At 33.6% G+C, this 25,756-nt stretch overlaps 1 long non-coding RNA gene across 1 annotated transcript in view; it reads right to left on the bottom strand.

Moving 5' to 3' along the window:
- The window catches only part of LOC143231611 (uncharacterized), a 38,922-nt gene that overhangs the window by 5,686 nt on the left and 7,480 nt on the right, over positions 1-25,756 (bottom strand). Inside the window, exon 2 of the long non-coding RNA XR_013017054.1 lies at positions 2,865-3,054. This is a non-coding gene — a long non-coding RNA (uncharacterized LOC143231611). The remainder of the gene's footprint in view (positions 1-2,864; positions 3,055-25,756) is intronic.

Below are 25,756 nucleotides of genomic sequence, written 5' to 3'. Positions count from 1 at the left end.
GCATAAAAACATACCTTTTGTGTTACGTTATAAGATAAATTTTAAAAAAATATCTTAAACATTATAACAGGTCTTTTCCTTTTCACTGACTTTAAATATAATTTAATGATATATATGCAAAAACGGCTCGTTAGGGTTGAGAAAATATTTTACGTAGAAGAGCGAACAACGTTTCGACCTTCTTCGGTCATCGTCAGGTTCAAAATATTTTCTCAACCCAAACGAGCCGTTTTTGCATATATATTTCTCTACAAGTGGGTTTTCTCGACATCACTGATTATAATTTAATGATAGTAATAGAGTATTAGCTGTATAAAGGTGTCTGTTAATATATAACAATAATGAACGTAAGTCGTAATTTCCAAATTACACAAGTGGATTTTTGATTTATCAGCATCTATTGTTAAAACATTGGTGGAAAATTCCGATAACAACCCTTTTTTTTTTAAATACCGAACCTACAATTAAGCACGAAATCATAAGCTATTATCACATGGTTTTTAAAATTTCGCACATGACTAATGTAATATGTGTGCAACATGCAAAGTATTTTTTATCTTAATGCAGTTGAAACTGTTTCCAGGGCATAAAAAACACACACTTTAATCACAAATGTTAGCTCAGTGACATATTACAATAATCTTATCTTTTTATTTTTTTTTAAATATACAAAAAATATTGTTTTCGGTTTTAATGGACCCTAAGTCAAGGTTTTCTAATTGAAAATAAATTTCAACCTATAATGTGCGCGTTTGTATACCCAAGTTAAGAGTTCCATTTTTTTCGAAACAAAAGAATAGATATGTTGAAAGAGAAATCAAATAACGAAGAAACGGAAAGATACTAAAGCAACATAACGTAAGGCCCCGGCATGGCCTCGTGGGTTAAGGTGTTCGACTCGTAGTCCGATGGTCGCGGGTTCGAATCCCCGTCCCACCGAACATACTCGTCCTTTTATCCGTGGGGACGTTATAATGTGACGACTAATCCCACTATTATCTGGTAAAAGAGTAGCCCAAGAGTTGGCGGTGGGTGGTGATGACTAGCTGCTTTCCCTCTCGTCTTACACTGGTAAATTAGTGATGGCTAGCGCAGATAGCCCTCGAGTAGCTTTGCGCGAAATTAAAATTACAAGCAACATAACGAGCTAAGATAAACAAAACTATTTGTTAAACTATGAATTGTATTTTTGATAAAAATAATTCTGTCAGTGTTTTCAGAATTATGACAAAATAAAAAGCTGTAAAACACACAATATATAATATATCGAGTGCCGACGAGGCCCTTCCCTAAATATCAAGGCTCATTTGGCCAACTGGGATACGAAAGATATAGTAGTTGACGATACGTTATCTATATCATACATTAGTTGAACAACTGTGTGTGTACATGTATACATATATGTTGAGTGGTTTTCTCTGTTCAATTTGAAAACCACGTTTCATTATTAAATTACAGCGTTATAGAAGTTACTTCAAAATCTGAAGTTTTACTTTTTGAACGAGTATAAAGAAACTTAAGCATCGCAATTTATCCAAGACATGAAACAAGGTCGTTTTTCTCAAAGTGGCTGGGGATACATCCGTTATACAGAGCAGCGCATGCGTGGTTACTTCTTTCTGTTAGATTGAAACTTATTTACTTTATCAACTAAGTGGGTATCTTATCGATTGGGTCAACAGTAACTGGAGAAGAGAGAATGATTTGTTATATTACTAATGAACGAATGACGTTATCTTGTACCGCTGGTGGCGATCTAATAGAAATGACAGTATTGTATAATAATGTTTAGAATTCGTCATTCAGGCACGTGACTGGTGTTGCCTTTCCGACAGCTTTCACGAAAAGTTTTCTTTTTCTCTAATTTCTATTTCACCAAGTGATCATTTAGCGAAAGTTTGTAAAAAATAAAACTTCTAAAACAGCATTTAATAAGAATTCATTTTACTCAGATCTAACGCCTTCTGTTTTGCTTTTCGAAACTGTCTTTGATAAATTGTATATAAAAACTCTCTATTGTTAATATACAGTTGTGATGTTATATAATTAAATACTTAAAAAATATCGTGGCTGCTTAAACGTAATATTGAGATCTTATAAAATCTAAAATTCAAGTTTCAAATACCTGTATTATACATTGTGTTAGTTAGGCTTAACAACAAGAAAATAAGATAATTACGTAAATTACAAGTAGATAAATATTTTATGGTATTTCCGGGATGTCTTTAACTGTTTACTAGCAGGACAATATTCAAATGTAATATCGTATCTTTATATACTCTGACAATTTCATTTAATATCTAGTTTTTATTTTATTAAATATGTCTTTAGAACTGGCACTGCCTTATTTTGAGGGCTCTTCGCTTGTAACCTGCGGGTCACAGGATCGAAACACATAACCATTTCAGCCATGAAGTCTTTACCATATGAAGTCAATCCCACCATTCGTTGGAAAGCGTGTTCAGATACCCTTCAAGTAGCTTCATATAACTTTTCCCAAAGAAATACCTTAAGGAACAGGACTATTAATTATTTATTATGTGACGTAACAACGTTTTGGTTCTGTAAACATTAGTGAATATTTCAGTACCTTTACATAATTATTATGAAACACTAACTATCTACTAATTGGATATAACTTGGTGAAGTAGGAGAGGACTCGTGCGTACTGTTACAATGCTGTGTTTGGACTAATATAATCATACATTGATATATTAGTCGGTGTTCACAAAATAACCTGATTGATTTTAACATTTCATCTCACAAACGCACGACTTTCGTGTTTTAATAACAGTATTGGTTGCACCGTCATTGTCCTAACAGCACTCTTCCATACATTATTTTAAAGAAGAATAATAACCCACCTGACTGTCGTCACTTTCTTATTTGTCAATGATCCAAATTCTAGTCCTTAACAGCAAATATTTTGAAGGTGTGCTCCTTCCTCTCAGTGGCACAGCCGAATGGATGCGGATTCACACCCCTTAAAACCGGGTTTCGATACTCGTGGTGAGCAGAGCGTAGATAGCCCATCGTGTAGCCTTGTGCTTAATTCTAAAAAAAAAAAAAATCCCATGTTCTCGTATATTTAATCCGATTATAACTCAGGCTTACGTGTTTATATTTTATAAAAAAAATGTTTCGGTTTTAATAACAATATTCAGCTACGCATGCTACGAAAATAATAATGTTTTTTTTTATCGTGTAAGGATTTTTTTTTTTTTTACAAGTCAAGAAATTATTATTTCGTTCACCCCAGTGAACATGATTTATAATTATGTTTGTTGACAACAATACAAACAAACTGAAGAAAAGCTGTTGTTTCATTAACCAACAGTAATCGGCCATCATGCTGATGTCCATATTCCCTGACACCTCGTTCTGATGTCTTGACCTTGCCTTTCTTCTTGTTCTTTGCTGACGGCACCAAGATTTCCAGGGAAATAGTCAGTACGTAACTGATAAAAATGATCTTTCTAGTTCATATTACAAACCATCTCCTTGAATTTATCAAGTATCTTATTGATAATATTTTGTTAATTTGGGTTCTTGTTGTTTCCTAAAACTTTGTCAATGACATCTTTAAAAGCAACCCACGCTTTTTATTAACTATCCTCATTGTCCTCTCAAACTGTTTATTTGAAGAGAGTTTCCTAACCTGAAGCCAAACTAAAGACTTGGATATTGTTCACATAGATGCTTCAAACAGTCGCCATCTTTGTTTAAGGCCTTTGCAGACTGCTTCATGAAGCCCAGTTTGATGTGAAGTGGACGTTTTAAGATATTGTTTGTGTAAAAGTATATTTGACATTTTTTAGAGTAACCTGTACGTGATGGAAGAAAATGGATATCGTATTTGGATTCAGCACACACGAATTACCATAGAATATGCAAAAGTGTCAAGACAATAACCCATCGTAGGCCTGTGTGATATTTACTTTTTATATCTTTTTTCACTGATAACCAATGGACAAAATTTATCAAATTCTTGGAGTAACTTACTAAACGAATGTAGATGTTGTTTATTTACGTAAGTACTATGAATAATCATTTTCCTTTGCTTTTAAGTTACATCGTAGGTTTCACGTGACTTAAATTATTTCAGCCTCCTATGCTACATTTTTAGTCGCTGCATATGGTTCTGTTGTTGGTCTATGCTTGTTTGTTTGTTTTCAGGTACAAACTTTTAGTTCATAGCTCGGCTCAGCATGGCCATGTGGGTTAAGGCGTTCGACTCGTAATCTGAGGGTCGCGAGTTCGAATCCCGGTCGCGCCAAACATGCTCGCCCTTTCAGCCGTGGGGGCGTTATAAAGTTACGGTTAATCCCACTAAAAAGTTTTCGTTGGTAAAAGAGTTGCCAAAGAGTTGGCGGTGGGTGGTGATGATTAGCCGCCTTCCCTCTAGTCTTACACTGCTAATTTAGGGACGGCTAGTGCAGATAGCCCTCGAGTAGCTTTGTGCGAAATTCAAAAAACAAAAATAAACAAACAGTTCATAGCTCCGTCATTTCTAGATCGATTTCAGATCCAATTACACGATTGGTCTTAGGAAGTAAAGCACTTTCGATTGATGTATTTGGCCACGCCCAGGTTTTATAAATTAATTTACTCTAATCCTGTCTAAAAAAATGTTAATTTTAGAGAGATCCTGTGGAGTAATAGAATCGAATGGTATTGTTGGCGAACAAAAACGTAGCCTGTAAAAGGGGAAAACTAAAATCACTCATATGATAATGTACTTTAATCTCGCCTAAAATCATTTCATATGTCGCGGCTATTGAGGACTCCTTTTTGCTTACCTTTGATTCTGTTAATGTCCAACAGGGTATTACGTAAAATAAGTGGAACAATAAAAAAATAATATTTTGTTGTGTTTTGTTTCATCAGAGCTGTGATTAGAATTTTGCGTTTTTATCCGAAAATGTTCAAGTGTGCGGTTTCATATCACTCACATTAACTTGTTTGTTTGTTTGGAATTTCGCACAAAGCTACTCGAGGGCTATCTGTGCTAGCCGTCCCTAATTTAGCAGTGTAAGACTAGAGGGAAGGCAGCTAGTCATCACCACCCACCGCCAACTCTTGGGCTACTCTTTTACCAACGACAAGTGGGATTGACCGTCACATTATAACGATAATGCGACCCTCGGATTACGAGTCGCACGCCTTACGTGCTAGGCCATGCCGGGCCGCTCACATTAACAAACGGTACATTTTCGCACATTTACACGAACTAACTTGTTAAATCGTATCCTTACATCGTATTCATTGAATTCTAAAGATAATACCAAGGTGAATTAATTTGGTATCTTTAAGCCTGCAACTTGTATGCTCTATTATAAGCAAAAAATTCGCCTTCCTGAGATTTTGTAAATTAGTATTGGATGATGTCGTTATTTAGAAATTTCTCTCGTATTCACTGAAATACAAGATTACGTTTTGTCCTAATGAGTCTGAAATTATGAATTGTATTGCAATTTTGAAATCAGAAACAGCAACTGGTGGAAGTAAATCCGCGAAATGAAAGAAAGTATGGAAAAGGAATGAATTAGCCAAATGGTAGAGATGTCTTTTCGCTCTAATAGCAAGAAGGATTATATTAAAAAAATTAAAAGAGGGAAAATGGTGCCTTCCATAGTCTGATGTTGATTTTTGTGCAAGTAGGTGAATTAGTTAGCTTCTTACGTTCTTTTTTGTATCACTTCACTGGATTCATTTTGAAAAAAAACTACTCAATGTCCCGGATGAATTCATTATTTCTTTTTTTTATCCACCTACATAGTAAAATGACTCGTTGAAAGCGTAACCAGAGAATCTTCTCAAAACCAACGAACCAGCGAGTTGAATGATGATTGAAATAACAATTCAAATAAAGATTAAATTTCCGAAGGAGCGGATTATTCTAAAACTGATACTTTTCACTTCATTTAATTATGATATAACAATATTAAGAAAAGGATTATTCATTAATTGTTAGACGTAATACAACAATGTTATAAAGAGGATTATTCATTAGTTGTTACCTGTAACACAACAATGTTATGAAGAGGATTATTCATTAGTTGTTAACTGTAATACAACACTTTTATCAAGAGGATTATTCATTAGTTGTTAGACGTAACACACCAATGTTATAAAGAGAATTATTCATTAGTTGTTACCTGTAATACAACAATGTTATGATGAGGATTATTCATTAGTTGTTAGACGTAATACAACAATGTTAGAAAGAGGATAATTTATTAGTTGTTAGCTGTAATACAACAATGTTATAAAGAGGATAATTCATTAGTTGTTAACTGTAATACAACAATGTTATGAAGAGGATTATTCATTAGTTGTTATCTATGATACAACAATACCATAAAGAGGATTATTCACTAGTTGTTAATTGTAATGCAACAATGTTATGAAGATTATTCACTAGTCTTAACTATAACTGAACAACGTTAGAAAGAAAATAATTTATTAGTTGTTACCTGTAATATAGCAATACTATAAAGAGAATTATTCACTTGTTCTTAACTGTAGTGCAATAATATTATAAAGAGGATAATTTATCAGTTGTTACCTGTAATATAACAAAGCTGTAACGAGGATTATTCTCTAGTTGTTAACTGTAATACAATAATGTTATGAATAAGATAATTCATTAATTGTTAATTGTAATACAACAATGTTACGAGCAAGGTTATTCGCAAGTTGAATGTTCGCTGAATATTCATAGGTAGAAATAAAATATAACATTCTTTCGGATACATACTTCGGTGTTAGTATTTGCAGCATAGCCTACCCCAGTAGTAAAATGTAGTGAACAACAAACAACGTGTAGAAGAAAATTTATTATAGACTGACATAGGTATATTTCAGTATAGTCTGACCATTTGATAACTAACCATTACTAAGTTTTAAGATAGTTAAGATCATATCCTGTGAGTATGTCTGGTTCCTTTAAGGGATCTGGATACATTACAGAAAAGATGTTTTTAATGGTTCTAAAAATAGTTTAATGAAAATTTTGTCTAACTTTAGCCCTACGACGTCCATATTATTACAGAAGAAAACAAAACACAAAACAATTCATTAATTTTTATAAAAATGATGTAATTATAGATGAACTACAAATCGGTTCATTATTAAATCAATGGGTTATAAGCGTTTCCACGTAAACATGACCATGCCACATAAAGTGCAGTTATTAATTTTATGAACTGTAATAACTAAATTTATTTTCAATATTTTTTTTCCGTTTACAAACAGTTTTTTTTTGGTAAATTGTTTAGTTTTCTTTTGGAATATACATAAGAGAGTTGCCTATAATACCGGTTTAAAAATAAATATTTTAAATCAAAACTCCGATTAATTAGTTTAGTTTTCTTCTTCCAGTCATTGTCCTTCTATCTTGTGATTCACGATTAAATCATTATAATTGAGAAACTAACTGTTTAAGTTTAAAAAATCAAATTGGTTAAGACTCATCTTCAGATTAACGAGTTTTCTTCCTATAGTTTCTAGGAGATTCGTTAGAACGTGTTAAGGATTTTTCTACTCTTGTGTAACATTATGTTTCCCATGGAATTTAAAGGCTACCCATCCGCTCTCTATGATAATAGTGTTCTACAATCATACAGTTCTTCTTCATTCACGTAGGTGCATTTTAGAGGTTTATACGCTAATGATACTAAGCCTCTCCAAAGACCAAATACCATTACACTGTAAATAATTGACCGTAAAGCGGAACCCCAGTGCATCAGTTTGATATCCGGCGCCCAGGGAGAGAGATGTCGGCTTCTAAAAAGTTCAGTCGTCGCACTATTAATCACACTGTGTACTGAAACGTCTATAATTTTTTGTTGGCTCTGAAGTTTTAATTCTACGGTTCTGGCTGTAAGCCTAAATTATTATAATCATGAAGCGTCTTCTTTACCATCGTTCAAGCTCAAAGTAACCAGTTTTTGTTTGTTCGTATGTTCCTTAATTTTTAGACTACATATTCATAAAGTTCAAATGTAAGGTTTCGTCCGAACTGTATAATTTAGTTATATTTATTTTGTTTTTATTCTTTGGTAAACAATTTTTATGTTGAGTAAACTCGAATGGGCGACATCTGCCTGTAGTAAAAAATACAAATTTAGAGAGAAACATTTGGGATGGAAACTTTCAAAACTTCGTCTTTCATATCTATATTTTTGTTTCCTTTTTAGATAGACAGTTGCTGTCCATTTCAGTGTACTTACCAAATCCGGATTTGGTAGTTCTCTTTGTTTTTCAACAAAAATGTCCCCCACTGGTTCGTGAGAGGCCTGTTAAAATGTTTGTACGAACAGTTCATATTGATTTTATTAGCATTCTTATTTGAGTAAACACACTACGTGAAACTGTTCATTAAACATAATAGAATTGTTTCGTGAACAGTTCGGACGAAATAAAAACTATATGTAGAATTTTAACAAAGTTAACGATTTTCTTTCTTCAGTGTTAGTGCTCTTAGCTCCAGCTTAGAACATTTAAAGTCCTGGGGCAGGACTTTGTGGTACGTAAAGCGTAGTTACACTGTTGAGCTTAGCTAGAAACAATTAATTTAATTTCTTTTTTAATTATTTACTGTCATAGAAACTCTTGTTATCAACATTCCTAATCATTACGTTGTGAATAAAAAATATTTTTCTTTGCGTAATTTTTCAGCCAAAGAGACACAGCTATTTAGGTACATTCCAAACCACGTATATCCGGTAATTTAGGTACGTTCTAAGACACATATATCGTGTAATGTAGGTACGTTCTAAGCCACATATATCCTGTAATTTAGGTACGTTCTAAGCCACGTCTATCCGGTAATTTAGGTACGTTTTAAGCCACATGTATCCTGTAATTTAGGTACGTTCTAAGCCACGTGTATTCTGTAATTTAGGTACGTTCTAAGCCACATGTATCCTGTATTTTAGGTACGTTCTAAGACACATATATCCTGTAATTTAGGTACGTTCTAAGCCTCGTATATCCGGTAATTTAGGTACGTTTTAAGCCACATGTATCCTGTAATTTAGGTACGTTCTAAGCCACATATATCGTGTAATTTAGGTACGTTCTAAGCCACATGTATTCTGTAATTTAGGTACGTTCTAAGCCACATGTATCCTGTAATTTAGGTATGTTCTAAGCCACATATATCCTGTAATTTAGGTACGTTCTAAGCCACGTATATCCGGTAATTTAGGTACGTTTTAAGCCACATGTATCCTGTAACTTAGGTACGTTCTAAGCCACATATATCCTGTAATTTAGGTACGTTCTGAGCCAAGTGGTCTCTGTTATTTAAGTACATTCTAAACGGGATTCGATACTACAGAACAATCCGGAATAGCGTTCCGCCTCTTGATGAATTAGTCCACAAGAGATTTTGGCCTTCTAATTAGAATGTCAAAGTGGACCACAAAAAAGATTTCTCCTTCTATTCAAATTCAATATATATCGTGAGTGAAGTATTATTTGGCTACACTTTTTATTCGTTAGTTTCTTAACTAAATAACAGTGAATGTTTTGGTACTTTCTTAATTGGGCAGTTACTGTTCATTGTGGAAATTGTTCAAACGTTATACTTCGTTCTTCAAGATGTTTTTTAACCTGTGAACTCTGCTTGTTCCTAAATACCAACCAAGTACACCATTTTCTTTACGAAAATTTTATCACTGTTGACTCTGTTCGTTATGAATGAGGTCAGACATGACCAGGTGGTTAGGGCGCTCGACTAGTAAACTGATGGTTGCGGGTTCGAATCCCTGTCACACCAAACATACTCGTCCTTTCAGCCGTAGAAGCGTTATAATATGACGGTCAATCCCACTATTCGTTGGTGAAATAGTAAACAAAGAGTTGGCGGTGAGTGATGATAACTAGGTGCTTTCCCTATAGTCTTACACTGTTAAATTAGGTACGACTAGCGCAGATAACCCTCGTGAAGCATTGTGTGAAATTGAAAAACAAACAAACAAGAAACTGTCTCTGCAACATAATAGTTATAATTCAAGTAAATACTATAATAATACCAATAAAAAACATTGAATACACAATTTCCAAACTTTTAAAAGAAACAATTAGAAAGCACAAGAACGCTAGAGTTTTGAAATACCTTTGAAGGCATGTTGACGGATTTAAAATAAAATTTATTCTATTCGTTAGAGGACACGCCCATGCGCAAAAAAATAATAAAAATCGTTTTTTTGAATTTCGGACAAAGCTACACGAGGGCTGTCTGTGCTAGCCGTCCCTAATTTAGCAATGTAAGACTAGAGGGAATGCAGCTAGTTATCACCACCCACCGCCAACTCTTGGGCTACTCTTTTACCAACGAATAGTGGGATTTACCGTCACATTATAACGCCCTTACGGCTAAGAGGGCGAGCATGTTTTGCGCGACGGGGATGCGAACCCGCGACCCTCAGATTACGAGTCGCACGCCTTAACACGCTTGGCCCAATGTTTTTTGGTTTTGTGTGTAATCGAGTGTTTGTGTTTTCTTATAGCGTGGATGTATGTGTGTGTTTTTTATAGCAAAGCCACAAAGGGCTATCTGCTCAGCCCACCGAGGGGAATCGAACCCCTGCTTTTAGCATTGTAAATCCGGAGACATACCGCTGTACTAGCGGGGGGAAATAAAAATCGATAAACCAACAAAGCAATTCAACTTTAATAGTATTCGGTTTTCTGTACTTGACATCTTATTAGAAAGCAATTGATTATCAAACGTAAACATCTCAAGAACCATAACATCAACTAAAATATTAAAATTCTAGAAATGTTTGAAATAAGTCTTCTCCAAACTAAAATTAGATTTTCGACACACTATAATCAGAATCGTCATCATATTGTGTCTCTTATTAAACAGTAAAACCATATGTAGCATTAAACTTTATTCCTGAAGGAGAAAGGTCTGCCTTTCAAAAGTGCTTGGATTATGTGTTTCGTTTTATTTTTATCACTTTGGATTACAACCTATCGAACCTACGTGTTTTTCCGACACGATGAATTAGTTTCATTTGTAATCCACATAACATTTTATAGAAGGTACAATATATTTAAAAGGAAATAGTAAATTGTGTCGCTTTTCAAGATACATAGAGACTCATCTTCATTTTGCTCTAAACCGTTTCTTGGAAAATGTGAATTGCCTTTCTTATTAGTGACCTGAATGTTCACGAATTTCTGCTTTTTACAAAATCCGCATTTTTATTACTCCGGCTAGAGTATAATCTGTTAAGTCCCTCTTCTGATGGTCCTGATGTCTCAGGTTGATTCGTATTATTTCCTTTGCCAATACCGTTTAGTACAATAGATATCTTCCTCTTGAAATTCTAAGTTCTAGATTTGAACCCATCTTTACGACCAGAGTCGGTAAGGGTTGTTTTAGATTTGAACCCATCTTTACGACCAGAGTCGGTAAGGGTTGTTTTAGATTTGAACCCATCTTTACGACCTGAGTCGGTAAGGGTTAAATATTCTTCAACCAAGCGATATGATAAATTTGGCATCACGTTACCTTCAGAATGTCAAAATGTAATTCTCATACATCACATGACGCTTTCCGATTTTACAGCATTTGTTTCGTGAGTTTTTAATTTTCATATTCAAAATCGTTTTCGTGTAATGTACCAAATACTTTGTATAACAAGATTTCGCTCATGATTTTATCTCTTATATAGAAATGTTTTGATGTTTTTAAAACACCTCCGAAAGATATTATCATTATAGTAAGGAAAGTAAACATTAAATGTACTCAGTTTTAAAAAATACTTCATTGAAATATGGTAATAAATTTTAATAAGCAGTATTTAAATAATAATTACCCAAGGGAAATGTACTACTTTAGGTTTACTGCATTGAAGCACCTTCAATAAAAGGTAACTGGTATTTTAAGGTGCTGTACTAACACTCAACCGTTAAATATTTCCAAGTGTTAAACTTTAAATAAAGACTTGGGTGGCCGGCATGGCAAGGTGGTTAAGGCACTCGACTCGTTATCTGAGGGTCGCTGGTTCGAATCCCCGTCACACCAAACACGCTCGCCCTTTCAGCCATAGGGGCAATATAATGTGACGGTCAATCACACTATTCGTTGATTAAATAGTAGCCCAAGAGTTGGCGGTGGGTGATAATGACTAGTTGCCTTCCCCTAGTCTTACACTACTAAATCACTGACGGCTAGCTCAGATAGCCCTTGTGTAGCTTTGCGAGAAATTGAAAACAAAGAGACAAAGACTGAAGAGATAGCAACAGTGGTTCGTATACGTAATAAACATATTTTTTTCAAATCTTTCATAACATGTTTATTGAGGGAGGAGCTAAGAGGCACGAGGTACTCTACTTGATTATTTAATTTAATTAAAGAAAGTTTACGTTTTTAAATCTGGCGGCTTTTTATTCAAGCATTAGTTAAATTACCCATAATTCAGTAGAGCTGTTTTTAAGTCGCAACAAGGTTGTTTTTTTTCCTCTGGATCTGGTGAATAAAATGCAAAGGTTAACTACAACTAGGACAAAGTGCCCACAGACAAAATTACGTATTGTGTTCTCACATGTCACTTCCCTAACGTAACCCTAACATACGTAGACCGACACGTTAACTGTTACAACTTCCCCAGTTAAAATAATGTTTAATTTAACCTAACAGTAATTGAACAACATTCGGAATCGCCAATTATCTTTAATACCACGATTTTGAAAAAATCAAAAGTATTCACTATATACAAGTGATAATATTTCTTATAGCAGTGAATGTACAGTTCCCCTCTTTGAACCCTCTTTGAGAGTGGCATTGTTCTGACACAAATATAAAAAAAAACAACTTTGTATTTACTACGAAGTTTAATTTTACTTTAGAAGTTTAACCACACAAAATAAATATATACAAATAATATCTTACTTTGGAAATTTCAATATCTCAGCATCTTTTAAATTTATCAGTAATTCACACCAGAGCCTTTTGGTGTGAAGATGTTGGAACTGAGAACTAAAATTCTGGTTTGGTATCGGAGCAGGAAAAAAAAAAGGAAGACAGAGAAACGTTATTGTATTTTAAAATATTTCATATAAAATAGTTTTTTCTAGTGTAATTTTATAGTTTCTATAATTGTTTGCTGGTATCGAAACCAAGGATTTATAAACTTTGAATTTCCTTTGCTGAGCCAATAAGCAGAGTTCAAAGTTCAAGATCAAAGCCTAAAATAATATATTTGTGAAGCAAATGAAGGACACGTAGCGTTAATAAGGTAGTATGGTGGTACTGATAGAGATCTGTTTGTTTGTTATTAAACACAAAACTGCACAAAGAGCTATCTGTGCTCTGCCCACCACGGGTATCGAAATGCTGTTTCTGCCACTATAATCCGCAGACATACCAATGGGTCACTGGCAGTTTTTATAAAAAAAAAAATACGAGAGGTAGTGAATTTTTTATATTTTGTCGTGAATAGAACTACATATGTTGTTATTTCATACGTATGAATTGAATAGGGATATAGCTATTTAAAGTTAAAATATTGAAAACTGTATTTTGAGAAACATTTATAAAACTTTGACCTTTAACACACGTTTTGACTAAATGCAAAGAAAAAATTTAAACATGCCACATATGCAACATTTAAAACATGGTCTGAATAAAATACAGCATATAGTATAATGTAATATGACGAATACCTAATTAAAATACAGCACATAGTGTAATGTAATATGACGAATACCTTATTATATAACTCTTCTGCAATATCTGGAAAACTATACAGAAAAAAGTATTTGTTCACATGAGGTTTGTAAGAAAAACGACTACTGAATCTTACAAAATAGTACCAGTTGGTTATTTTTTGCTATTAGAACTATGTTTGTATTATACATTCTTAAATGGCAGTTTTAGATAAATATTATGAAGACTTCTACTATATGAAATAATCAATAATAAACACTAAAATAAAACACATAAAATGAAGTGAACAGATACAATCTGAACCATGAAGGATTTACCATAACAATCAAATCAGTAAGCCACTAAAACACCAATTTAAAGATAACAATTCCAACCACTCTGCAAATATATTCGACGCATTATACTAAATATAATGGACTTAGTTCCACTTGTCACTTTTTAAACGGAAGTCGATTGGATTTGTAGAATTTTCATCGAACTAAATTTAACGGAGTAAAAGGAGGAACTATTTTTCCTTTAGAGTGTCTACGGCTTACGTTTAAAAGACGCTTCAAACATCTAGATAAAATATTTAATTATACAAAGACCCTGGTGACGCAATTTGATAAATCTAATAATAAGATTGAAGAAGTGTAACTCTAACGATAAAGCAGTTGGGTTATGTGTTTTCTTACGAACACATGTTCAGGGTACATGATAAAGTTTGATCTTTTAGGGAACAACACTTCATCTTTCATGGTTGCCAGAAAACCTCTCCAAGGTTCAATATTCACTATTCTAAAAGTATCATTGGTGTAAATTATTACATTAATGTAACTGGAGCGAGGCGTTTCAAAATTATCAAAGTGTTTTTGCTCCGTTTTGTTCTGTTGCATGTGTTGTTTCTTTTCCTTTTATTTCTTACATAAACATACATGTTTACTGGTTTCCCATAGAATGTTTCTACAAATACGCGAAGATAAAGAAGAATTTTTTTTTTGTGAATTATGTCCTTACATTCTATTAACTTAGATATGAGTCAAAGCTGCTCAACGGTTATCTGCGCCAGCTGTCCCTAATTTATATGTGTTAGACTCGAAAGAAAGTAGCTAGTTAGCATTACTTACATTTGGCGGTCCAGTGCCACTGAATAGTGTGATTGACTGTTAGATATTAAAACCTCTAAGACTGAGATGGAGAGCAAGTTCATTGGTTTGATATGAAATCGCGCGGCCCAGCATGGCCAAGTGGTTGTAGCGATCGACTCGCAATCTCTGGTTCGTGGTTTCGAATCCACGTCGCACTAAACATGCTTGCCCTATCAGCAGTGGTGAAAGAAAACCCCAAGAGTTGGCGGTGGGCGATGATGACTAATTGCCTTCCCTCTGGTCTTACACCGATAAATTAGGAACGGCTAGTGCAGATAGCTCTCGTGTAACTTTGCGCGAAATTCAAAAACAAAGAAACGAAATCGCGAGACGTTACACGCCTAACCGTCATTTTAAATGAAATTTCTTATGTTTAGGAACTATATAACTTCTACCAAAACACTATAAACCATCGTTTTGAAAGAGATTCAGTGAAATGTACATCGACTTACATTGTTACAGTACATGTGTGTAGATTAGAAACACGCGGCTGTAATCTATACAAAACTTTAAAATTTACATGGAAAACACATTACCTAATATTTTCAAAATACATAATGTTATATAAAGAATGAAGAATTTTAATTAAAATAGATAACGACCAGAATATTCTTAATGAATACTAGTTGTTTATTGTTAAAACGGCCCGACATGGCCAGGTGGTGAAGGCACTCGATTCGTAATTAGAGGGTTCGAATGACCATCACACCGAACATGCTCGCCCTTTCAGCCGTTCACAACTATACTTACTCAAATTGTTACTACTGAAGGTTATACTTATGAAACTTACAATGTTCACAACTATACTTACTCAAATTGTTACTACTGAAGGTTATACTTATGAAACTTACATTGTTCACAGCTATACTTACACAAATTGTTATTACTAAAGGTTATACTTATGAAACTTACATTGTTCAAAACTATATATACTCAAATTGTTATTACTGAAAGTTATACTTTTGAAACTTACATTGTTCACAACTATACTTACTCAAATTGTTATTACTGAAGGTTATACTTATGAAACTTACATTGTTCAAAACTATACTTACTCAAATTGTTATTACTAAAAGTTATACTTTTGAAACTTACATTGTTCACAACTATACTTATTCAGATTGTTATTACTGAAGGTTATACTTATGAAACTTACATTGTTCACAACTATACTTACTCAAATTGTTACTACTGAAGGTTATACTTATGAAACTTACATTGTTCACAACTATACTTACTCAAATTGTTATTACTGAAGGTTATACTTATGAAACTTACATTGTTCACAACTATACTCACTCAAATTGTTACTACTGAAGGTTATACTTATGAAACTTACATTGTTCACAACTATACTTACTCAAATTGTTACTACTGAAAGTTATACTTATGAAACTTACATTGTTCACAACTATACTTACTCAAATTGTTAGCAATGAAAGTTATACTTATGAAACTTACATTGTTCACAACTATACTTACTCAAATTGTCACTACTGAAAGTTATACTTTTGAAACTTACATTGTTCACAACTATACTTACTCAAATTGTTATTACTGAAGGTTATACTTATGAAACTTACATTGTTCAAAACTATACTTACTCAAATTGTTATTACTAAAAGTTATACTTTTGAAACTTACATTGTTCACAACTATACTTATTCAAATTGTTATTACTGAAGGTTATACTTATGAAACTTATATTGTTCACAACTATACTTACTCAAATTGTTACTACTGAAGGTTATACTTATGAAACTTACATTGTTCACAACTATACTTACTCAAATTGTTACTACTGAAAGTTATACTTATGAAACTTACATTGTTCACAACTATACTTACTGAAATTGTTAGCAATGAAAGTTATACTTATGAAACTTACATTGTTCACAACTATACTTACTCAAATTGTCACTACTGAAAGTTATACTTACGAAACTTACATTGTTCACAGCTATACTTACTGAAAGTTTTATTATTGAAAGATATAGTTACACTCTTCACAGCTATACTTACTAAGAGTTTTATTATTGAAAGATATAGTTACACTGTTCATAGCTATACTTACTAAAAGTGTTATTATTGAAAGATATACTTATGAAACTTACATTGTTCACAACTATACTTACTCAAATTGTTATTATTGAAAATTATACTTACGAAACTTATATTATTCACAACTATACTTACTAAAACTGTTATTATTGAAAGTTATATTTACGAAACTTACATTGTTCACAGCTATATTTACTAAACGTGTTATTATTGAAAGATATAGTTACACTGTTCACAGCTATACTTACTAAAGGTGTTATTATTGGAAGATATAGTTACACTGTTCACAGCTATACTTACTAAAAGTGTTATTATTGAAAGATATATTTACATAGTTCACAGCTATACTTACTAAAAGTGTTATTATTGAAAGACATAGTTACACTGTTCACAGCTATACTTATTGAAAGTGTTATTTTTGGAAGATATAGTTACACTGTTCACAGCTATACTTACTGAAAGTGTTATTATTGAAAGATATATTTACATAGTTCACAGCTATACTTACTGAAAGTGTTATTATTGAAAGATATAGTTACACTGTTCACAGCTATACTTACTAAAAGTGTTATTATTGAAAGATATAGTTACACTGTTCACAGCTGTACTTACTCAAAGTGTTATTATTGAAAGATATAGTTACACTGTTCACAGCTATACTTACTAAAAGTGTTATTATTGAAAGATATAGTTACACTGTTCACAACTGTTGTCAGTAACTTATTATTTCTTAATTATTTTTGAATCAAACTTTGTACGAATAGTTATTGAATGTACAGAAGATATAAAGTCATTTGTTTTTGTACTGAAATCAATGTATACTAAAATAGCATACTAAAAGTCATAATGTGTTTGAGTGGTATACTAAAACCACACAAGATGCTTCAATAGTGAAGCAGGTGTCACATAATCGTTTTCAATGGTATACTTAAATAGTATAAAAGTCACAACCTTAAATATCAATATATTTCTGCTACACTTCTGACTACTTTGATGCAACTAGAATATACAAATTGCACATTATCTTTAATATGAATCAAACCTAATAAATCATTAACTGTACTCAATTAAAACTTATGGCCCAGTATTCGTAACTAATAAAAACTAAAAAGGAAACTTTGTAATGAAGGAACACTTAGGAGTTTAGATATTGTTATATTACATTTGTAACAAATATTCGAGTATATTTCGATAATAGTTAGAGATGTTAAGAAAGTCTGGAGTTAAAAATAAATTGAACAATTTACGTTGTTAATATACCCCTAACAGAATTTGTATGAACAGGCATGGCCACGTGGTTAAGGCACTCGTCTCGTAATCAGCGGGGTTCGAATCCCAGTCGCATCAAAGATGCACCCTTTTCAGCCGTTGCTAAAAACGCAAGCTGGATCAATGCTATTGTTGTTTTTTATGATTGGAACACCACAAACTAACATTTCATGAAATCCTAACACTAATTATGGGGCCCGGCATGGCCAAGTGGGCTAAGGCGTTCGACTCGTAATCGGAGGGTCGCCGGTTCGAATCCCGGCCGCACTAAGCATGCTCGCGGGAGCGTTATAAATTAAACACAATAAGGGCTTCTTTTATTGTACGTTCCACACACCAGATGTCACCGTTCCACAGTTTCATCTAAACTGAACATTACATACTGTGTGTCACCTATCTCAGTAATTTGCATAGTGTGGTCGATTTTTCCTTAGATAATCTCTATCTGCTAGTAGTACAGGTAAGTTACCGAGACGCATTGGAGCCTACACGGCAAGCTACTTTCCAATGACTAGTTTTATTAACTAGAGCCCTTAAAGTCATTTAAAAAACCGAATGGACTCTAACGCCAATGGTTTGAACTACTTTTAAAGATAGAACTATTTTTCTTTAGGGATAAACTTGTCAATTGAAACATTTAAACGCAGAATAAAAAATATTAATGATCGTTGTTTTGAATAATTAATAAATTTAATATGTAGTTGGATTTAAGTCTAAGCTAAAAATCGTGGAAACAAGTTATTCTAGGAGTCTTAGTTCACAAGTATAACTCACCGATTTTTAAGGATTTTATTACTAAGAAAATATGTTTTACTTGTTTATTTACCCGACAGGAGGCGTTTATATGTTTATTTTCCCTACAGGGGGCCTAGCACTGACCGGACTGATCACCTGCTTTGTTTTATTTAATGTTAATTTAAACAAAATTGTTTGTAGTCCCTCTTAGCTAAAAATGTAACCAATTGTAATGTAAGTTTTGAATAAATACAAGTTGAGATAAAAGGAAGGGAACGCCGTTTATTATTCAATGTAACTGATGCTAAGACATCAGTGCCCAAATAATGGTTATCAATCACATATATTAAATTATGAAGCAAAGAAACCTCTGGTACTTTATTACGTACATTCATTTTAGAGAAATTTGCAGGGTAGCTTGAACAAACGTATAAATATATGAGATTTTGTAAACAAATCAATTACAATATGAGTTACTGTAATTATTATACAGAACGAAATCCATGTCCCAGCAATAACAGAAGCGGCTGTATAGTATATACCTTCTCTGCCTTTCATCGTATCTTTAATAATACAATAACAATATGCATTATATTAACATTTTACTTTAGCGATGACGTCAAGGTAAAACATTTATTTAATGAGATATTGTTTGTTCACATTGAAAGACATACACTGTATAGGTAAACAAGGAAAATATATAACTTACTCAAATTGTATCAGGTTTTGGTCTGTTTTGAATTTCGCACAAAGCTACTCGAGGGCTGCCTGCGCTAGCCGTCCTTAATTTAGCAGTGTAATACTAGAGGGAAGGCAGCTAGTCATCACCACCCACCGCCAACTCTTGGGCTATTCTTTTACCAACGAATAGTGGGATTGACAGTCACATTATAATTCCGCCACGACTGAAATAGCGAGCATGTTTGGTGTGACTGGGATTCAAATTCGCGGATTGTGAGTCGAGTGCCTTAACCACCTGACCATGCCGGGCCAAACAACTTGTGTGAGAGATATATTAACAACGTTATTTGTTCAATTTATTTTTAACTCCAGACTTTCTTAACAACTCTAACTATTATCTAAATATACTCGAATATTTTTTAAAAATATATTATAAGAATATCTAAATTCCTAAGTGTTCCTTTTTGTTTTTTTTGTTAGTTACGAATGGTGAATATTTTACTTTTAGATAAGACAGAAAATGTAAAACTGATGTATCCAATCTTACATTTTCATGGAGAAGTTTGTTAAGGCATTCACTCAGTGACGTATATTACAGCACTGTTTGTCATCTCTTGAAAACAAAACAATTACGTGAACCATTATATTATACTAATGTTCTATAGGCACGCTCTCACAGACACACACATGTATTTGAGTTGCAACTTGAATCATCGTAAGTTAATAATAGTTCTACGCAATTTGTTGATAATATAAAGCATCCTGTACTTATTAGATCTGTTTTGTTTATAATTAACGGGTTCTAGCGTTGTCAGTACAAGATACACCGCTGTGCCAATGGGGGTCTATTAGATACGAATCCACTTAAATCTACGGGATAATTTTAATATTATTAGTGTTTTAATTTGCGGTTGCTATTCGACGTTCGTCCTAAGAAAAATGGTTAGTGCTGTTTTGTGAGCAATGGTGTCTTGACACCAAAAATAAATATTTTTTTCAATAAATGTAGATATTTGAAGTACATTATGCAATTCATAAAAAAATTAATAATAATTCTCCACTACCAGGTGGCGTTTGTTGTGTGTTTTGTTGATTTTTTTTTACTATATGAATTTCAATTATTGCATCAATAACAAATATAATAAGTAATAAACTTTACCATTTGTCTTTCCGTAGTGTATTAATACTATTAATTAATTAAATAAGAGCGCTGTTGATATTTTATTCATTACGAAAATGAAGACTTACAAGACAGAACAGAAAATATGTAATTATTTTGGTTGTTCCTTTGTTTTTGTTTTTTGAATTAAGCACAAAGCTACACGATGGGCTATCTGTGCTCTACCCACCACGGGTATCGAAACCCGGTTCTTAGCGTTGTAAGTCCGCAGACGTGCCTCTGAGCCACTGGGGGGGGGGCAATTATTTTGGTAATGTTATGTATTTATATTAAGGAACAGTTAGAAAGTAAATGAATTAAAATATAAATTATGGGCTAATTATAACAAAACTTAAGGATCAACTTGTAGTTGGCTCTCATCATATAAGTGTGATTAGGGCTCGAACTCTGTTTGTCAGATTATAAAAACAATTACCAACGCTTAAACTCCAGACGTACGTAAAGTTTGTTTTCTTTTTATTTTGCGCAAAGCTACACGAGAGCTATCTGCGATAGCCGTCCTGATTTAGTAGTAAAAGACTAGAGAGAAGGCAGCTAGTCATTGCCGACCCCTTCCCTTGTTTGGGCTACCTTTTTATCAAAGAATAGAGGGATTGACCGTCACATTATAACGCCCCAGGGCTAAAAGAGCGAGCATGTTCGGTGGGACAAGAATTCAAACCCTGAATTTGCGAGTGAAGCAGCTATTACCACCTCGTCCTGTCGGACCTTCAAACATAAAGCAAGTTTGATGACATTTATGTTGAACAATTTAACTGCTATATTTCGTGAACTATGATATCATTGGCATTCTTAATATTAATTTATTCTTATGCATATTTCTTAAGAGGTCAGACATGTATTTTAATATCCATCTAGGAGAAACAAACTTGCAATTATTTTGAAATTAGGATTGTTTGTTTGTTTTGTATTTCGAAAAAAAGCCAACTCTTGGGCTACTTTTTTACCAACGAATAATAGGATTGACCGACGCTTTATAATGACCCCACGGCTGAAAGGGCGAACATGTTTTGTGTTACGCAAAATAAAGTTGACCGTCTTATTGTTTGTTTGGGAATTTCGCACAAAGTTACTCGAGGGCTATCTGTGCTAGCCGTACCTAATTTAGCAGTGTAAGACTAGAGGGAAGGCAGCTAGTCATCACCACCCACCGCCAACTCTTGGGCTACTTTTTTACAAACGAATAGTGGAATTGACCGTCACATTATACACCCCCAGGGCTGGGAGGGCGAGCATGTTTGGTGCGACCCTCAGATTATGAGTCGCACACCTTAACCCACCTGGCCATGCCGATCGCTTTCCGAATAATTTTCGTTGGAATGTAAAATAAACTTCACGATATCTGTTAAGCTGTTGGATACTTTATAAAATATAATTTTAATTGAAGGATAATTTATATCTTATAGTTTATACATTTTGCCCTCCTTAGGCAAACTTATTCTTCGTCTTAAATTAACTTTTAAACTCGGTATTATCTCACGTTAATTATATTTATCTGATTAATTTTTATAAGAAAACTAGACCTCATAAGTTAAGACCTCTGAAATATATAATATTATTTGATAGATACAACAGTCGGTAACAAAAATTCGTTTAACCGTTTTTGTAGTTTCCTAGTTTATGTACGATCGTGTTTAATGCAATATTTCAATTAATTTTTACGAGTCGCACGCCTCAACACGCTTGGCCATGCCAGGCTATTCTGAACAGAGCCTGTAATGTTTGTTCTATCTCTATCTTCACTCAGAAACTTTAAAAATTCATAACGCTTTACGCATTAGGCCATGCCGGGGTGACCGTTTTATAATAACATAAGTTTCATAAGTCTTCCAAGTGAAACATGTTTTTTTCAAATAAGATTACATACGAAAAAGTTGTGTTTGTGTGAAAAAAAATAGTGCAATCCACTTGATGGCCTGAAGACTTTGGTTATTATATTAGAATAGAAAAGGTATAATTCATGCTGTGAAGCTTCAGGTATACATGTTTCTAACTTTTCACAGATGAAAGGACAGGAATGGGTTTATAATTTATCAAATAAGATATGTGTCATGTCCACCACTTAAGCGAAAACTAGGTGAAAACAAAAGACCATTGAACTGTTGTAATTCTGTAAGAATTGTCGACAAAATTATCACTTCTTTTTCAACGCTGATTGTGTCGACCTTCTGAAAACGAACTTCGTTGTAAGAAACACAAGAGCTTCTGGCGTAACAATACGTTTACTTAAAAAAAAAAAAAAATTGGCCTGGCGTGGCCAAGCGTGTTAAGGCGTGCGACTCGTAATCTGAGGGTCGCGGGTTCGCATCCCCGTCGCGCCAAACATGCTCGCCCTTTCAGCCGTAGAAGCGTTATAATGTGCTGGTCAATCCCACTATTCGTTGGTAAAAGAGTAGCCCAAATGTTGGCGGTGGGTGGTGATGACTAGCTGCCTTCCCTCTTGTCTTACACTGCTAAATTAGGGACGGCTTGCACAGATAGCCCTCGAGTAGCTTTGTGCGAAATTCAAAACCAAAGAAACTAAAAATTTGATATATTATTAAATCGGAAATAAAGGTGCTAATTTACTCAACTTTTTAGTTGTTGGTGTGTTGAATTAAGTACAAAGCTACACAATGGGCTATCTCTACTCTGCCCACCGCGGGTATCGAAATCCGGTTTTTAATGTTGTAAGTCCGCAGACATACTGCTGAGCCACTGGGGGACCAACTTTTCAGAAAATAAGGTTAACTGTCGAAGATTTCTTTTTCATGGTGAGTTTAGTAGTGATTTTCATCTCTCCGACTGGCTTTACAAGACCTGTTTTTTTCTAACATATTAGACCATGTTTGTTTTTATTGTGTTAGATTGGTTGTACTGTATTGTATGAAAACTTTGAAAGTCGTCGAGGGGACCATTAATCACAACGTATGAGGGGGATAAGGGGTGTATTAACACATCTCATTATATTGCACTGACATCAAAAGTTTAGCATATATAATTAATGATCCTAATATGAAGTAGGCACATTATCACCTTCAGATTACAAAGTAAAAATACCGATATGTTAAAAGCCAGTTTTTGTATTTGTTTTACGCAAACGTATTTCGCATTTTTTCCCTAGATGGTTTTCTATGCTATTACTTTAAAGCTTGTGATAGTAATCGGTTTTTGTTACCTTGGTGATTTGTGATTATTTTCGTACGTCTCCCCACGAATAATTGAATATTATTCGAATTATTTATCGCATTGAAAATAGAACATATCTGAGAACCACGATTACCTACCCACTTTTTATGTTGCGTTTATTTAATATTTGTATGAAACTGTTCAATTCATAATTAATTATCAGTGTTATAATAAATATTAAAGACACAGTGTCAGAAAAAAACATACTTAATACGTGCGTTTTAGAATTATCTTAGACTCCACCACCAGTGTTAATATGTGATAAAATACCGTTATAGTGTTAAAACTACGAACATGACTTTAGCATTGAGACAACTTCCGCATTTAGTTGGAAACTTAAAAAGAAATTCACGCGCTAACAATACAATGAAGTGAGCGATAGAGCGTGCGGTATGGACGAGTTTAACACATAACATTGTTAATAAAAGGGCCTAAATATGAGTATAAACACTTTATCTTTAATATAATAATAAATATCGAATAAAAACACTGAGTATTCGTTACTGATGACATAAATGACAACAATAAGTTGATGTTATTTAGTGTTAAATTATCATTAAATATGGAGAGGCTTTCTTTAATAAACAGTTCGTAATATGTGGTTCTGGAGTTAAGAATACTAAAGCTTTCTATAAGTACAAAATTTTTTATTTTCAGTGTACAATTGGATCCAGCACTCGAGTGGATTAGTTAGCTAATATCCGCTTCTTCTAGAAGCTCCCATGCGCTAGTGCATGTATTTTATGTGACGTATAAATTTACTAATATAGGTAGCTTTATAGCTACCACAAACATATTTATAAAAAAACCAACGAGCTTATAGAAATGGGTAAAGTGTTCTGGTTTAAAACATAGCGTTAATTCTAAATGTGAATGAATGTGAATACTAAACGTAGCTTAATTTGTTATTAATATATTTTAATTATTTTATATTTGCATTTGATATTTGAATTGTATCATTGTTCCCCAATAAAAGGAAGGATAAGAACCAGTGGATATTTTGAAACAGTGCGTGGCTTTCTGTTAGGTTCTTTTTTATTTACAGAGTATGAAAAATTAATTACATTAATATGTTATGAATTTTTAAAGTTTCTGAGTGAAGATAGAGATAGAACAAACATTACAGGCTCTGTTCAGAATAGCCCGGCATGGCCAAGCGTCTTAAAGCATGCGACTCGTAATCTGAGGGTCGCGGGTTCACATCCCGGTCGCACCAAACATGCTCGCCATTTCAGCCGTGGGGACGTTATAATGTTACGACCAATCCCACTATTCGTTGGTAAAAGAGTAGCTCAAGAGTTGGCGGTAGGTGGTGATGACTAGCTGCCTTCCCTCTAGTCTTACACTACTAAATTAGGGACGGCTGGCACAGATAGCCCTCGAGTAGCTTTGTGCAAAATTCAAAAACAAACAAACTGTTCAAAATATTTAGAACAAGGTTATGTTTGAAAGAGTCTGGTATAAAACTGTTGATACGAGTGTATAAACCAGTAAATGTTTTCTTGCGGTACATAAATGTGGAAGGGAATTGTTAATTTGAAAGTCTAAAAAAGCTGAGATATTGTTTCCTTCCATCTCACGCGTAAAGTTTACATATGGATGTTTTAAGTTCTTGTTGTGAAGAGTGTTGTGAAAAGTAGAGAAGTGTTGTCAACGTTCGTAATAGAGGTGGTCCCATCGCTACATCGTCTGTCTGGTCATAAAGATGGTAATCAAAAGCTAAGTGATTGTCCTTGAGGGTCAATTTAAGAAGCTGTTCGAATTTGTGTTGGTTAAAGCTAGAGTGCAGAGCATTTTTGTTTAACTGTTCATTTTTTGTTTGTTTGCTCTAAGTTAAGCACT

This window comes from Tachypleus tridentatus, chromosome 11, assembly GCF_004210375.1.
Source record: "Tachypleus tridentatus isolate NWPU-2018 chromosome 11, ASM421037v1, whole genome shotgun sequence".
Taxonomy (NCBI): domain Eukaryota; kingdom Metazoa; phylum Arthropoda; class Merostomata; order Xiphosura; family Limulidae; genus Tachypleus; species Tachypleus tridentatus.
This window is presented reverse-complemented; position numbering and strand designations above follow the sequence as displayed.